Here is a 17325-nt window from a genome sequence, read left to right on the forward strand (position 1 = left end):
ATATCTTGTGAAAATCATTTTTCTGCAAAAATTATCTTAGGATGTTCAGATGAACTTTGAACACCAAGTTGAGCCTCTGGGATGTTACAAACCATCTGCCCACCAAGCATTATTTCACTTGTGACAGGTGGCAAGAGTTAGAGAAGAACACTAAGTAATATTTTTAAGAATTTGTTGATCCAGTCCACATTTATTGAGCATCTACTATGTGTCAGATGCTATTGGGATACTGAGTGGAAACACCATGTTTGTCCCTCTCCACCTGCACTTGGAAGTAAGCTGTCAGATAACCTTGAAACACTAAAACTCCTGCAGAATAACTGTGACACTAGCCACACTTGTCTTTCACGTCCTGTGTCTACTCTTTCTGTGTTTTTTGCAAACATTTTTTCTCAGATACGCAAAGCTCTCATGCTCTCTTCCTCTCCACACCTCAAAATCTACTTTAAGGAAGGACCACCATCAATCATTTACACATCAGTAGAAGTTTCTTTTCTGAAGGGCATCTCCCAGGGCTTTTAAAACTCACTTTCAATGGGAACAATAAATCGGTTCCTTATGAAAGAAATTTCAAATATTCACAAGCATGCTGAAATTATAACTTTGAAATAGCCAAGCACCTTCCCAGATTCATATTTCATCCATGGAGGGATTTGGCGGAAAGCAAATTTAAGAAATGGTAAAAGAATAACCCCAAACTCTATTATCTAGGCCTCTCCTTTGTCGTCTTCTTTATCTATTGAAAGAAGCTGCCTTGTTGTTTTTCTGAGCTCTCCAGCACGATCTTTGCAAGATCATTATTTTTAAAATTTCACCTGCACTAAATTCCTAGGATAGTGATTCGCTCCCAGGAGCACATTTCCATAAAGGAGTGGCTCAAACTCCCCTGGTGGGACATGGAGACAACATGTAATTTAAGAAAACATATTCAATCATATGTTTTTATGGTTGAAAAATGAAAAACACAAGCATTACTTTTATAGCATGAAAATAAAAGTCTAAAAAATTGTCTTAACTGATGGAGATAAACACAATATATTGATTTTTAAGTAGAAATGGTGGAGGTAAGGGTGAGATAATGAGTGTATCAAAATCTTGGCAGTGAAGGAAGGGAGTTTTAGGTATATCCAATAAAGCATGGGCTTTAAAACACTGGCCTGTTCTCTCCTCAGTTTACGCGTCAAATTAGTAAATAAATAAGCGGGTCTAAAATACATCATCCTCTTAGTACTTGCTATGGACTGAATGTTTGTATTCCTTCCTCCCCCTGCAAAAATGTGTATGCTGAAGCCCCAACCCCCAAAGAGATGGTATCTGGAGGTGGGGCCTTTGAGAGGCAATGTGGCCATGAGGGTATAGGTCTCATGAATGGGGTTAGTGCCCTTATAACAAGAGACACAAGAGACGTGATCTCTCACTCTGCCATGTGAGGATACAACAGATAGCTGTCTACAAGACAGGAAAAAGCCTCCCTTGGAACCCAACCATGTTGGCACCCTGATATTGAACTTCTAGCCTTCAGAATTGTGAGAAATAAATGCCTGTTGTTTAACCCACCCAATTTATGGTTGCTGTTATACAGCAGTCTGAGCTAGCTAAGACAGTCATTTTTGTACATGCTTTGCTACGCCCAGATCCCTTCAGTTAAATTTTCTGCAACTCCAGAGGAACTAGCCCTGGTGGAACTAATCATGGCTTAACCCTGAATAATTGTTTTAGATCATCCAAAATATTTCAGCTTCTGTGGTGGTCATTAGCCCACACAAAGGAGAAAGATGGACTAGTGTGCCTGACTCCAAGATCCATAACCAATGTGACCAGTACAACCTCCCACTGTGAGTCAGAAGCCTTGAGGACTAACTTGAATCTTTGTCACCCAGGTATCCTGGATCCATGCCAACAGCATACAAACTAGACTCCCTATACCACAAGGCACCTTCTGGTGTGCTTTTTTGTTTGTTTGTTTGTTTTTATTTTTTAGACAGGGTCTCACTCTGTTGCCCAGGCTGGAGTGTAGTGGTGCTGTCTTGGCTCACTACAACCTCCACCTCCTGGGTTCAAGCAATCCTCCCACATAAGCCTCCCAAGTAGCCGGGACTACAGATGTGGACCGCCATGACCAGCTATATCTTGTTTTTGGTTGGTTGTTTGTTTGTTTGTTTAGAGCCCTGTTACCCAGGCTTGTCTTGAACTCCTGATCTCAAGTGATCCACGTGCCTTAGCCTCCAAAAGTGCTGGGACTACAGGTGTGTGCCCAGCCAGTTTTTGCATTTTTTGTAGAGATTGGGTTGCCCAGGCTGGACTCAAACTCCTGACCTCAAGTGATAGATTTGCCTTAGCCTCCCAAAGTGCTAGGATTACAGGTGTGAGCCACCACACCTGGCCCTCCAGCATGCATAGTTTTATAGAAAATGTTAGTATCATCTCTAAGGCATCTCTGCTTTAGTCTCCTCACACCAGTCCCCGATAAAAGACCTCCACCAACAACCTAGCCAACTGCTCCCCAGCAGCAGTGATGCCAGGAATGAGCATTTAGTGAGATCCAGGTGATCTATCACAAGAAGCTGGTGGGCCTCCTTCCCTAGCAGCTTCAGAGCAACACACCAGGAGAGCTGGAATCCATTCAAATGGGTGTGAATGGCTGGAGGGGTGCCCAAGAAAGCACAATTTGTGGATTGTTCCTTCTGTCCTGACATTTTGTTTTGCTTTCCTGGAAATCTGAGGACAGAGAGTGCTAAATGAATGGTGGGACCTGCAAACAGCCAGGCTGGCTGGTGACCACTTGTCTGGGTGGGGATTGATCGGTTGTAGAGCAGAGAGGATGGTCCACAGTCAGGTACAGATGAGCCCCTCCCCTCCAGGACAGGGCAAGTACAACAAGCCCAGAGAAAGCAGCAACATTTGAGGACTCAAGAAACTGATACTCCTGATGAAGAGAAGGGAAATCAACTTTTCCTTCTAATTTCGCAAAGAGTTTGCCCCTCAAACTCGATAGTGCATATCAATCTCCTGGGGAGAGTCCTAAAACACAGATTCTGACTCAGTTGGTCTGGGTGGGGCCTGAGACGCTACATTCCTAGAAAGCTCCCAGGTGAGGCTTTTGCTGCTACTGGTTACTGGATTTTATTTTGAGGCAATATAGCACATGCAATGATTCAGATAGGAAGCCCTGAAGTGGGAGCTGGGGAGGAGAGGAGGGAGAGGAATAAGGGAAAAACCTACCTGATATTTTACACACTTGTGTATTATTCAGTTTTTTCCATTGTGTTCTATCTTTGTAATTTAAAAATGGTCAAATACATAATCTAGTTCTCTTTGCTTTTTATGAAAAGAAAAAGGATCATCTCCTTTTTTTTTTTTTCTTTTTCTTTTCATGAAGTCAGAATGTGCTCACACTGTGCCTGAGGGAATGACCAGGGAATTCTGGGCCACCGCAATCTGACACGCGCACAGATGGGACCTAGGAGGGTCTTTCTGAATAGAACGGTGGTCACAGTAATGGTGACATCTCTACTAGATCTGTGCTTCACACACCAAGGAGTATGGCCAGTCACATACCAAGGGGGCCCAAAGCCCTGGCTATTCGTAGGTTTGGGTGGGGAGTGGTTACTATGCATAATTTAAATGGTAAATAACTTAAAACATTATTTAGATCAAAACAAACATGTAGCAGAATCCAGACATTAAATACATTTTGCAGACAAGAAAGGCACTTGAAATAATATTTCTCCTTGCCCCAGTCTCCCCCACGGTATAAGGGCATCTTGGTAGAAAAATCGGAGAAATGTTGACACATGTAAACCACAGTGTGGCTGAAACTAATGATCTCACAGCTATCTCTGGGGATGCAAACAGGGAAATGGCCCCAGCAACAGGAGCATTTCCCAGAACTAGAACATCCATTCGGTCATTATGGTGAGTTTCACTGTCCTGTCCCACCTAGGGGTCACTCCTCAGCTCTACAATCTAATGTTTTCACCTGAGATAAACATCACTAAAAACTTGTCCCACAAATACAACATGTCTACAGTTAAACTCATTTCAAAGATTCCTGGGCTTTACACCTCACCCCTTTCTAATCTGATCCTCTTTTCATGTTCTATTGATCTCCAGAGAAGCGTAACAAACCCTTCCCCAGCTTTTTCTCTCCTTTGCCCACAAGATCTGGTCTGCAAATCCTGTCATCTCCTATGATGCCAGCAGTCTCCAATCTCCTCTCTCCACCTTGTCTCATCCGGACTATTGCCGTGGCCTCCAAGCCAGTCTCCCTGCTCCAGGCTTTCCTCAGCTCGGTATTCTCTCCAGGCACTGGGGGCTGGGGTGATCTTCCTAAAACATAAACCCAGACATGTCCTTTCCTGTTTAAGAGTTTTAGGTGACTCTCATCCCTTCTCTCCATCCTTCTTTCTGGATCAAAATTCCCAAACCAAACTTTATAAAAAGGCCTTTATAATGTGATCATCACACTGCTGTTCTAACCCCATCCCCTTGCCCGGTCCACAGGTCCTTTTCTACCTCGTCCTTCTCTGACCACACTGTGTCCCAACGACAGTACTTTGTACATAGCATTTCTTCCGCCTAGAATAATTCTTGCACCTTCTCCATCTGATGAAATCCCCTATACTCCAAAGTTCAGTTTAAATGTCACATACTTTATGAAATATCTACAGACCTCATGGCTAATCTAATCCTTCTCCCTCCTGGCTCCCACAGTATCTGCCTCGATTACTGCCCTTTGCCACAACATTGTTACTTGTTTATTGTGAGCTCTTCACAAATGAGGACCAAGTGTCTGCCTTTTTATAGCCTCAGAGTCTAGCCCATAACAGCCCATTGACCGAGTTCATGAATGAATGAAAGGTTGCCTTTCTACCTAGTTTAATTCTATTTAATTCTATGCATTCTGACCCAAGTAGGAGGAGCCTATTGACCCTACTTGAGGAGAGACAAGAGCGGCAGACCATTAACCATTTCTCCCTAGCTAAAAAACCTCCCCATAGCCTAGGAGAATGCCATAAGACATAGCCTTGCATGGAGACTCTGGCCCTGCTTTGCTGGGTTTCTTACATCAGTCCAGTTGATGACACTAGTAGTTTCCAGCAGTGGGATGGGCATAGAGGGAGCAGATAACATTTCTGGGCAAGAATTCAAGATACGAAAATTGGATGTCACCAACCTCCTTAAAATAAAGTTTTTGTAATTTTGAAATCCTATGAACGAATTCCCAGGACATGAAAATATAAAGAACTAGAAGTCTGAGTGAATGTGATTAGAACTGTCTGTGCTAGTACACATTAGGTTCCTAATACTTATGCCAAGACAATCCAGTGCTGGCTTGAATTGGGATATAAATGTTTCTGGTATATGTCATATCTCCCTAGTCAAATTGTACTGTGAGCATAAACCATGTTTTTACCTAAACTGGGTTAATTTTCTGAGCTCAGTGCTATCCTTTTAATATAGAAGAATTCCAATAAATACTTAATGATCAAGGACTGGCTGTATACATTCATGTCTATATATACTAAGTAATTTTTTTCTCTCATACTTTGCCTACAGCTTTCACTTAAAAAATGGAAAGAGATGAACCAATCAGGTTTTGCAAACAAAATAGGAATATAGGTCTGTACCTAAACCTAAATGGGTTTTGCTTTTGGTCCTGCCAGAGGCAGGGGGATAGATTAGTTAACTCCTCCAGGGATTTTCCAGCCCTGTGGTTTCACTCCACATTTTCTTCCTATAAGAGTCTCTGGTGGACTATAACCCTGTACCGAAGCTTCACTGTGGATTGGAGCTGACATCTAAAAACCACACTGGTGAATCTTAAATATGTTAATATGGATAATTTAAACCTTATAAACAGCTTTTCATAATGTGTTTTTTGCCTGAGGGGGTCTTTTGGTTGGAGTGCTGTACAATCAGGCTTGAGTTTGCAACTTAAAAAGGAAAACAATATGAGAAGTAGAAAATTTTATGTGGCTTTTTCTTTCTCTCATAAGCTCATGTTTATTGAAAGAGCTGGTGGTGAGTCAAGGGAAAATGGAGTTGTAAAGGAGGCATTCTGAGATTGGTTAAGCTTGCTGTGGGTTCTTACTAAGTTGGTGTATCTTCAAAATCAAAAGCTAATTATTCCAAGGACTCTCATCTGAGATTGGAAGCCTGCCTGGGCCACGGTGGTTCACACTGAAGCTTCAGTGATCAACAGGTAAATATTTGTCTGATGACACCCAGAAAATGAATAAGCAAGAAAAAGATATGTAATTTAACGCCCTATTCCTAACTTAGAAACAAAGAAATAAAAACATAAATTGGCCTTTAAGACCTAGTATGATAATGATTTCCACACTGCTTGTTATCTTGTTAAGTATATATCTTCATTATCTTCTAAAACAAGTGTCCAAATTATAAAAGAGATTTTTATTCAGACTGGGTGCTTAGAAGTTTCTTTAGAGGTACAGAAGTTGCTGGAAAAATGTCAGCCCCAGGAGTCCTTCTACAAGATGCTCGCGGTGGTCAGCATCCTGGCAAGCCCTCTTGTACCAACTCAGGAGGGTGTCTGTCTTGACACTACCTGGTAACCAATTCCAAAAGTTCTTAACAGAAAATGTTGAGCAATTTATTCATTTAAATTTGCAGTTCATTTCATGCTTATCGAAGAAATCAAGCAGCATAAGAACTTCATAAAACTAATTTTGAAATATGATTGGGGGCAGAAGAGCACTGTATGAAATTGCAGGTTCTGGTGTTCAGATCATATTGACTTAACTCAAAACTACCATTTACAGAGGGTGTGACTTCAAGCTTCTCTAAGTCTCAGCCTCCTTATCTGTAAAATGGGATCTTAATAGTATCAGATTCATAGGGTGCTTGAAAGAATTAATTGGGAAAAACTAATCAACGTGCTTGAACATGGCAATTTCTAACACATTTATTATAAGTGTGTGAGATTTGTAGTTCCAGGATCTTAAGCCTCAAACAAAGAAAATAGTATAGTGATCTTAACTTCCTAGTGAATCTACAAATTATGAAACAAGCCTCAATATAGAAGAGTAGGATGAAAACAAATCACTGTATCTATTATTACTTCAAATCTTTTAGTCCGGGCACGGTGGCTCATGCCTGTAATTCCAGCACTTTGGGAGGCCGAGGCGGGCTGATCGCCCGAGGTCAGGAGTTTGAGACCAGCCTGGCCAGCATGGTGAAACATCGCCTCTACTAAAAATACAAAATTAGCTGGGTGTGGTGGCACAAGCCTGTAATCCCAACTACTCAGGAGGCTGAGGCAGGAGAATCACTTGAACTTGGGAGGCAGAGGTTGCAGTGAGCAGAGATCATGCCATTGCACTCCAGCCTGGGCGACAAAGCGAAACTCCATCTCAAAATATATATATTTATTTTAATAATAGATTGTTTTTCTAAATTCCATGCTTTTAAACAAACTGTGTTTGTGTGTGTAATTTTTTGCAGAAAAACTAGGTATAAAATGTGATTTTATTTATACACGCAGTCACTATGAAAGGGACCCAAGATCCCCTAGGAAGGTTCTTTTCCTCCTTGCTCCACTCTGAGGATGGGTGAGTAGGTGCACGTCTTTGACATGACACAGTGGACAGGCACTAGACTGAAAGGCAAGAAACCATGTCTGCTGTTATATAGTCTTAGGACCTTGATTGAGTCACTTCACTTCTTTGGGCCTTGATTTCCTCATATGTGAAATGAAAAGACTCAATTAGATGGCTCTGTTGTCCCTGTCATCTCCCAAGTTTTATCCTCCTACCCACTAACAACAACATACCTGTCGAATGAGTGTTCCGAATAACTGAATGTTCTGTTTACTTGACAAGTAACATAAGTACCATAAATGAATTACACATGTTCAAGAAAGAGATGTTCATCACCAGTGGCTTGGTCTTAGAATCAACTGTTGATTTGATGACTCAGACAGCACTTCAGGATCTGGTAGTGCTACAGGCTCATCATTAGAGACAGAAACCATAAAATTACACTCTAAATCATACCTGATCACTTGAGCTTTGCTGCTGGGGCTAATGAGCTTGTGAACTTAAATTTGCTGTCCTATGTGTCTTTTCTTTTAATTTTCAAGAGTATACCTTTCAAGGTAGATGTGAAATGAAAATGCTTCACTAGACAAGGTATCAGGGTGTCCAGCATATAATTCTAGTTCTGATACTAACTAGTTCCATAACCAAGTAAACCACTTTGAATCTCCTTTTTCTACATATAAGATGGGAAAACTGTATCTGTCCTATCGCATAGGGTTGATGTGAGGTTCAAAGTAATAACAGGTTGTAAAAAACTGAACGATAAAAACCACAAAACAAATACCATCAACTTATTCTTCTCTGTGAGAGAAATGGGATGATACATAGTCCAAACAGGATTCAACATGCCAATTCCGTGGGGTGAAGAGGCCCACCAAATGGCTGGAGTGTTGCCATTTTCCATCCGGATGTTCACTGCCCTGTTGACTCAGCCTAAGTCCATTTGAAGACATCCCATATGCCACACAGACTCTCCTAATATATTAAGCTCTCATTTAGATACTTAGGTTTTGATTACACACCAAACCTTGACCTGCTATTCAAAAAACAACTAGGAAGAGAGAGAGGGAGAAGGAAGTCCATCATTAAAGCGTGTTAAACTTACAAGCTTAACATTCAGAAAAAAAAATGGAAAGAGCTAAGCATTCTCAATCAGTTATCACCTATGAACAGTTATGTGTGTGTGTGTGTGTGTGTGTGTGTGTGTGTGTGTTTGGCAGATTATGGATCATAACATCATAGGATCTCACTCATTTCACTACAAAGGTTGTTAAAAGCACAGCTGAGTCCCTTCTTTCTAACTAGCCTGTTGCTACAAACTTTATTGCATGAGGACTTCACTTTCTTGATTTTCAACTGGAAGTGAGAAACAGTGTTTTGAGCTCATGTTACACACTCCATAAAAAGAGGACAAAAAGAGAACATACAGAAGGATTCTCCTCCAGTCCAGGAAACCAAAATAAAATTATAAAGCAAAACACCCATGAAACAATTGCAGCAGTTGGAGAGGTCAATAGTATTTGACTAGGAATGGCCTGAAATCCACAAGAGGGTCTTCTTAGGAACATAGGTTACTTTTCCTTTTTTAAGTTCATATCCAATTTTTGTGATCATTGTTAAACATTTAACTGAATTGATTCAATTGACTGGCTATATTTTGACAGCTGGAAATCCTTCCTACGTACCAAGTTATTTAATTAACTCATTTTCAATTAGCACAGTCGCTTCTGGCCCCGTGTAAATTAAGTCTCCTCAGACTCAAGCAAAGGAGAGAAAGGAGGCCAATGGAACTGAGACTTCTGTAGTGCATCTCATTCTGTCGGAAGTTTCCAGTTCAGGTCAGACTCATAAAATAATGTATTTTTGTGTGTGTTTAAGTGTTAACTGGCAGCCAGGTGCTAAGAGAGTGCTGAATCAGCCCAGAAGAGAGGGAGGAAGAAAGAAGAAAGTTTGGTTTATAGGCTGAAGCAAGCAAGGGAAACAGAACCTGGCGAGAGTTATGTATTGCTCAAGGCAGGCACAGGTGGATGGAACTGCAGGCCAGGTCAGAAAGAGAGAAAGATTTATGTTCTGTGCAAATAAAAGGGCAGACGAAAAATCACCAATCTGGTTGGGCAGCACTGAAGTGAAGGAAACAGCTGTTCATACAGTGAAGGAATGGTCAGGTAAGACAGGCTGGAAATAGTAATCAGAAGGCCATCTGCTGACCTGGGATGGCACGCCCTGGAGGCACGCAACAAATCCTGTCCTCCAGGAGGCCGAGCAAAGGGGCCATTACCGGCCAGGCAAGTAAACAGTGCCAAGGCATTAAAGTTACATGAGCCTCATGCAAGAAGTTGCCCAGCGAGTTTACTTCCGAATGTGAAGTCGAGTGGAAACACAGTGTTTTCTTATTTGAGGACTTGGCAAACCCAGTCCACCCAGCCTCTCTGCGAAGCAAGAATGCAGAGAGGTAGTTCATCAAATGTCAGTGCTTATTACCCGTCACCTTATCCAGACGCAGCTGCTCTACCCCTCCTGGCTGCCGGTGTGGGTGGCCACTGGACTCACAGTCCGGGCAGCTGCTGGCCTGAGGATATTGCAGCCCAAGTGAGTGGAGAGCGAGTCGGGGGTGGCCTTTGATCATGGAAGGCAGCCCACCGGCAATAGAATGGAGGAGACAGAAAGGCCACCAGGAGGAAAGGGGAAACAAGTGTAGGAACTGGCAATGACCTTGCATTAATGGACATCACACCCACTGAAATAAAGACCCACATGAGTGGGGCTTTGCTCTAAGGAAGCCGACAGCTGATGGGCCCTACCAATACTAATGAGCATCATTATATTCCTCATACAAATGAGCCAAATTTCAGACAAAAGGTAGGAGAGAGAAAAGATTTATATCATAACACAAAACACAAAATGTAAGACCAAATGTCACTAGAGAACCAATTGATAATTGGTGAGACAGCAAAGGCAATCAGAATAAAGCATGGCCTGTCTAAAGTACTAAGATGAATAAGAGTGAGTGTTGCAACACTATTAGTTAGTGACCAAACTGCAAAGCTGAAGTTGAATTTCTTGACCTCCTTCCCTTCTCTTCCCCTTACCCTCATATTGCTATTTCCCTGTGCTCATGGTGCTGTAATTAATACACAAACACACACACACACACACACACACATAAAAATACACACACATACAGATGGAAAGAGTGAAAGTAGTAACATTTACTGAATTCATATCATATGCCAGGCAGACTTCTAAATCTTTTATAGGTTTTAATTCACTTAATCCTTACAACATGCCCATGAGGTAGATACAATTTCTATCCCCATTTTATAGATGAGGAAAATGAAAACGAGAGTTTATGCAAGGTAACACAGCCAATACATACGTGAGCTGAGATTGGAACCAGGCATTCTGGGTTCCAAACTAGCATCTTTGACCAGAGCTCTCCTTCTTTGTTTGAGAAACCAAAATAGCAGACCAGAAACTCTGATGAGAAACAGGTGAGTTATCCATGCCAAGCTCCTCATAGCCAGCCTCTCTTCTTGTTCTCCACACTCCAGCCCTGCCGCCTGCTGCTGAGATATCATCCTCTCCTCTCCATCCATTCAGATCCTTCCTTTTCTCTATGGCCCAGCTCAAGATTCAAGAGCTTAGTTAGCTGCATGACAAACCCATTTCTTCTTCCTGGGCCCTCGATGAGACTACATTTCCCAACCTCCCTTGCATTTAGGTATGGCCATGTGACTGCCTTCTAGCCAAAAAATGTGGATTGAAGTGATGAGAACCACTGTCAGGCCCACCTAATCAAACTCTGCATGCACTTGGAATCCTCCTTCTAGTCTGATGTAGCTAAGCAAAGAGACCTCAGAAGCCACATGTTGAAGACAGTGAAGCCATGTAATAGAAGGTCCTTAATCCCTTATCCCTGCTTAGAGGAAGGCCATCCATTAATCAGAAACTCCCATCTGGGTCTCATGTAAGTAGGAAATAAATTTCCACCCATCGCATCTGAGTCCTTGTAATTGGAAGTTTGTTTACTACAACAGCCATTAACACCCTAATGTGAACTTTTACAGATCCAGCTCTATAGAAGGTTCTGTTTGAATAAGTTAGTCCCTGACCTTAAAAGTTCACAGAAAAGAAGAGAGAGAGAGAGAAACAAGAATAACATAAATAGAACGTGAGAATTTTGCAGTAAAAGAATGTTTAAGATTCTTCTAATATTCTATGTGAACAGAGCTAAAAGCATGCAGTCAGGAGAAGCCTTTAGAGACATGGTGACCTCTGAGGAAGAGGTGGAGTTGGCTCCTCTCTCTGATAAGACTTTCCCAGTTACTCCATCCCAGCCTGAATTTTCTCTGCTATATCTTGCTCGCTTGTACCTTGCTTTATATAATCTGGGGAAAACTGTACTAGAAAAGTCAATCGCGGTGTCTACCATGCTCACTATCCCTTTCCGGGGCCTTCTTCTTGCCCCTGTGCTAGGGGAAGATGCTCCAAGCTCTGCCTTGAGCACATCTTTGCTCCTAGTTAGACCAAAGGTGGTCCAATTTCCAGGTGGAGTAGAGTCCTTCGGGATGGTCTGATACCACACTCTGCCCAGTGGTAATTAACAAAGCCAATCAGATCCCCCAACTCTGGAAGTTGAATGAAAGAACCATGAAGAAATTAGCCTGTTCTAGCAGGATGAAAAGAAGATGTAGGCAGAGAGGACCAGAGATGGAAGCTGTGCCACAGCCCGAGTGTGAAGATCCTGCCCCTGAGGGGCATGACAGTCAGCTTCTTACTGGCAAGCAGCAAATGAACTCTGGCTGATTGAAGCAGAAAGAAATTCGTTAAAAGGATAATGGCAAGCTCACAGAAGCCCTCGTCTTGGTCAGCTCAGACTGCTATAACAAAATACTATAGACAGAGTGGCTTAAACAACAGACATTTATTTCTTCAGCTCTAGAGGCTAGGAAGTCCAAAGTCAAGGTGCCGGCCAATTTGTTTTCTGGTGAGGGCCCACTTCCTGGCTTGCAAACAGCTGCCTTCTCACTGTGTTCTCACAATGGGGCTGGGGGTTAGGGTTAGAGAGTGAGCACTCTGGTCTCACTTCCTCTCCTTATAAGGGGACTAACCCCGTTATGGCAGCCCTATCCCCCCATGACTTCATCTGAACCTATTTCCCTTCCAAAGGCCCCACCTCCAAATACCATCATATTGGGGGTTAGGGCTTCAACATATTAATTTTGGAGAGATACATTCAGGCCATAACACCCTTGAAAGGAAAGCTAGGCTCTGTGGCTCTGCTGCCAGTCACCACACCCAAAATTACTCCATAGAGCTGTCCCACAAGAACACCACCTCGTCTGCCATCAGCCACTTAATGGAGGCCTGGTTCCATCAGCACCACTGCACTGGACACTGCCATGGTCATCTCCTATGGCGCTTGCCACCCCCCACCTGAACCACAATCATTTCTGACAACATCTGATCCCCCTACAAGGACAGTGTGTCCATCTCCATATGTTTCTCAGTGCCTAGTCAGCAGTCTTGAGCATAGTGGTTAAATGAAGCCATCAATATCTGATGAATAAATAAGAATTCCCATTTAATATGACAATGCCTAAAGTAACAAAGCTGCAATAATTATAGTTACAATACACTGGGTATTTACTAAACACTAGTTACTTCTTAAGTGCTTTAGTGCACTCTCCCACTGAATCTTTACAATAACCTTATTTTTATAATAAACCTTATCTTTGCAATAATGCCAAGTGAGAAAGGCATTATTATTATCTCCACTTTACAGAAGCAGAAGCTTGGCCTTAGAGAAGTAAGTAACTTGTCCAATTTCACTCACCAAGTAAGTTGTAGAAACAGCACCCAAGTTCTTGATTATGTCTCCAAAGTTATACTTTCAGATCATCTAAAATAGACACCCACTGCCCCACAGGCTCATGTTAAATGCCACCAAGATAAGAAAAAAATCCCATGGTTCATTTCTTCCCCTCCTCACTCTTCCCTCCTTTCAAAAAGTTAATAATGGAAAGACACATGACATATCTACCACAGATTATTGTGTCAGTCCATTCAGCTAATTTCAAAAAAGATGATGCTAATTATTGGAGATAATGAAAACTTGCTCTTCAACTACAACCTAAGGGGAATAGTCCAATTGATTAACAGGGATTTCAACCCACGCATTCAATTTCTCTTGCTCGTTTTGTAACGGATGGGAAAAATTGGTTTGTAAATGGAGATTTTTGAGAGCTAAGTGTCTAAGACACTGAAGGGAGCCACTCATTAAGTCCTAGGCCTGGTTAGGCAGGCTCTTGAAACCAGAGGCAAAGCCAACGGCAGGTAAACTCACTACAGGCATTATTTAATGAAAGTTTGCACTTTATCAGAGAATTCTTCCTGAATCCTCAATTTTTTTCCTTCTCTTTTAACCATTCATTATTAGTCTTTTTAAAATGCAGCATCGAAACAGTTAAGAATAAATCTAGGATTTGCAGAACAGTAAAAATTTAATCATGGCAGCAAACTAAGCCCCAGAGATAATTTTAGTCTCAAAGTCAAAATACAGTGTATCTGACTCCGAGTAAATTGACTTTTCACAGAATACTCTAACATAATGCATAATAGTCGTGCACTCCAAGAGAAGCTCCTGGGTATTGGTCGAGAGCCCACAACCAGCAGGAAGATCATAGTGTATGTTGAATAAAATTACCCATTCTGAAGGTCCTCAGCTATCTTGAATATTTTATTAAAAACCTTTTTGTGGTGGAGACCAACCGGGACCTCTTTCTCCTAGGAGCAAGCTGTCAACGGTAGTAGAATTGAAAACCAGACAAAGTCAAGTTTAATTAGATCTCCCCCCAACTCCAACCTCACTCTTCTGGTATATTCATTCCTGACCATAATCCTTGATAAATAACAATATAGTGGGATTCATTTCCCCCAAACCTTTCAAAAAAAAGAAGCACAATTGTGAACAGGTGGAGAAAGAAAACAAAAATGCAGTGACAGATTTTATAACTCTATGCAAAATAATAGCTGAACACCACCAATAATGTAATCATAATAATGTAATCAGAAAACTCACAGAGATGCCTCAAGGGTGGCACTTAGCGAAGGGCTGGGAAATAGTCCAGCTAGTTAACAGGGATTTCAGATGCATCAGCAAGAGGAAAAAGTTTCTGAGCCTCTGCTTTGAGGCCAGCACTGTGTGGAGCAACACAGGAAAAGTGACTGATACATTCCCGTATTTTATGAGAAAGCCTCAATGTCAGAAAGCCTCTCCCCTAGTTTCTGTGCTTCCTTGTGTTCTTGTTAAAGCACATGTACCAACTCTGGCTTCAGAAACTATGACCAGTGAAAGAATGGTGGACATAATTCACTATTCATAAAGAGTTTATAGTTAAGCTGCCATAGTAAGGGAATAAAAGCAAAGACTACTGAGTGTAGATGGCAGAGTTAAGAAATCATCATTCTTTATTCCAAGCCCACTTTTATGGATTGCTATGTTCTGTTTTATGTCTTTACGTTTTTCTACTTTCTTAAGTACGATAACTTCCTTTCTCTCCAATTCGACAAACTGTAAGAATTCATAGAACATTTCGTTTGCCTTATGTTTTAAGGTGACTTTCTATTAATAACATTATTTGCATTGTAGCTTCATCTTGGGGAAACCCCTTTAGTTAGTCTACCATTTGCAATAATTTTTACAGTGTTATATTTCACAAATAATTTAATATGAGCCTGGTTTCTTTTGAAACTGTGTGCATATCCATTTTCCCTTAGTTTCACAATACACAACACATCTGTTAGTTCAATGATAACAGATGTTATACTGAAATTGTAATAACTTGTGAGTTAACTGTATTCAAAACTTTATAGTTACACACATTTCAATAACTTAATCCTCTACCATTATCTCTTCAAATTGATTTAGCCCTGCAGAAGTTGGAGAAAATCAAATATTCATTGTGTTTGTTTTGTGCATATATACAAAAATCAGATCATGATTTATCTCCCCTGGTATTAATCCTGTCTTCCCTGGAAAGATGGAGTAAAAATCATAACAGCATCAACAATCTCTCCTCTCTTTACTCATGAAGATAAATTTCATAGCCAATTCAGGATTATTATGCATGCATCTGTGTGCAAGCATTTTTTATGGATTTGTAGAAGCCCTATAAATCTGATCTGCATTTCTAGCCATTTACTGTTTAAACAAATGACCTTTCCTCTTATCTCAGGGGCACAAGCCTACCCCCATTTGGCCATTTTATCTTTTATTAGAGAAGCATCTCTCTTCTTTTAAAGCAAACCACTTTTTTTTCTCTCAAGCTTCTCTTTCATCTTTTTTTCCAAATCCACAGATTACACACCCTCTGCTGAAATGTGTGGGCTACAACCAAAATCCACCAGTAGACAGTAGACAGTGGGGCAGTATAGTGGGGGGCTGGGAGAGCAGATTAAAGTCAGAAGACAGTCTCCATCTTCCAGTATGTTCCATACTGGTACAGAGCAGAAGACTTGTGTGCAACAGGGGGTAAAAGTACTTTAGGGAGCGCTGGGTTTCCCACCACATGCTAACGGTTTCAGGGAAGGGAGAGGCAGAGAGCAGTGACGGACCAGGAAAGCATCAAAGAGAAGCACAGCCTTAAGATGGACCTTGGAAAATGCACAGAGTGTGGGCCAAAATGCAGCATGAGGGCACTCCCAACAAGGCCAAGGCTCCAAAGGGGCTTGGGAAGACTATGTGAGGGAGAGTGCTGGGGTACGAGCAGAGAAGAGTCTGGCCTCTCTTTTGGCTGATCTGCCCCAACTAGAGAACCATGCTCTTTTCCATTTCCAATCCTTTCCTTCCCCGTCCCTCTAAATAGAATGTAAAGAAACACCAGCCTTTTCACATGCACACATCACTAAACCCACAGCCCCAAAAGTCACCAGCTGCACAGGCCTGGGTTGCGGAGGAACCCCCAAGGAGAGGGGCTGTGTCAAGGTCTCACTGGGCTCTGACTTATGTTCTGGCTCATGGATTCTACTGACCTCAGACAGTTTCATAATGCTTGGCTCATTCCCAAGCCAACTTGCCATCTCCACCAACCACCCTCTAAGGGTCTCTCCCAAAACTCCAGACAAGTGCATGTTCAAACAATGCAAATAGGCACGTAGCCTTCAACAAGTGTCCCTAGATCTATTTATTTACAAGTGAGAAGAACTGCTTGAGGTGAAAAAACAGAAAATGAACTACGAAGTCAATAATGAGTACATGGTTTTGTTCTCATCCTGTGTCTTAGGAGACAATAGCGCATACCAGGCTGCAGAGCCAGACTGCCCAGGTTCAAATCCCACTTCAGCCACTTTCTAGCTGGGCAAGTCACTCAACTTCTCTTTGCCTCAATTCCCTTCATCTATGAAATGGGTACAATAACAGTTCTTACTCCATTGTGGTGTTGTAGGGATTATAGAAAACAAAACATGGAAGTTCCTCTTAGCACAGTACAGAGCATGCAGTATTTCCTATTACTGGGGCCATGTCCCTTCATTAGTGCTGGTATTGAAAGGTTAGAATCTTCACAGCCCACTGATGGAAGAAACCATATCTAGCTCAACAATCCCTTTCCACCCTCATCCTGGGCTTGCTCCTTGGCCTTCACCCTGATGTTCTTGCTTGGATCTCCTTTAATCTGAGTGATATTTTAGGTGATGATTTCTGTTTTGCAAATTTAGTCTCTTTTAACATCTTTTGAATATTGCTTGTTTCTCCAGAAAATAT

This window comes from Gorilla gorilla, chromosome 16, assembly GCF_029281585.2.
Source record: "Gorilla gorilla gorilla isolate KB3781 chromosome 16, NHGRI_mGorGor1-v2.1_pri, whole genome shotgun sequence".
NCBI lineage: Eukaryota > Metazoa > Chordata > Mammalia > Primates > Hominidae > Gorilla > Gorilla gorilla.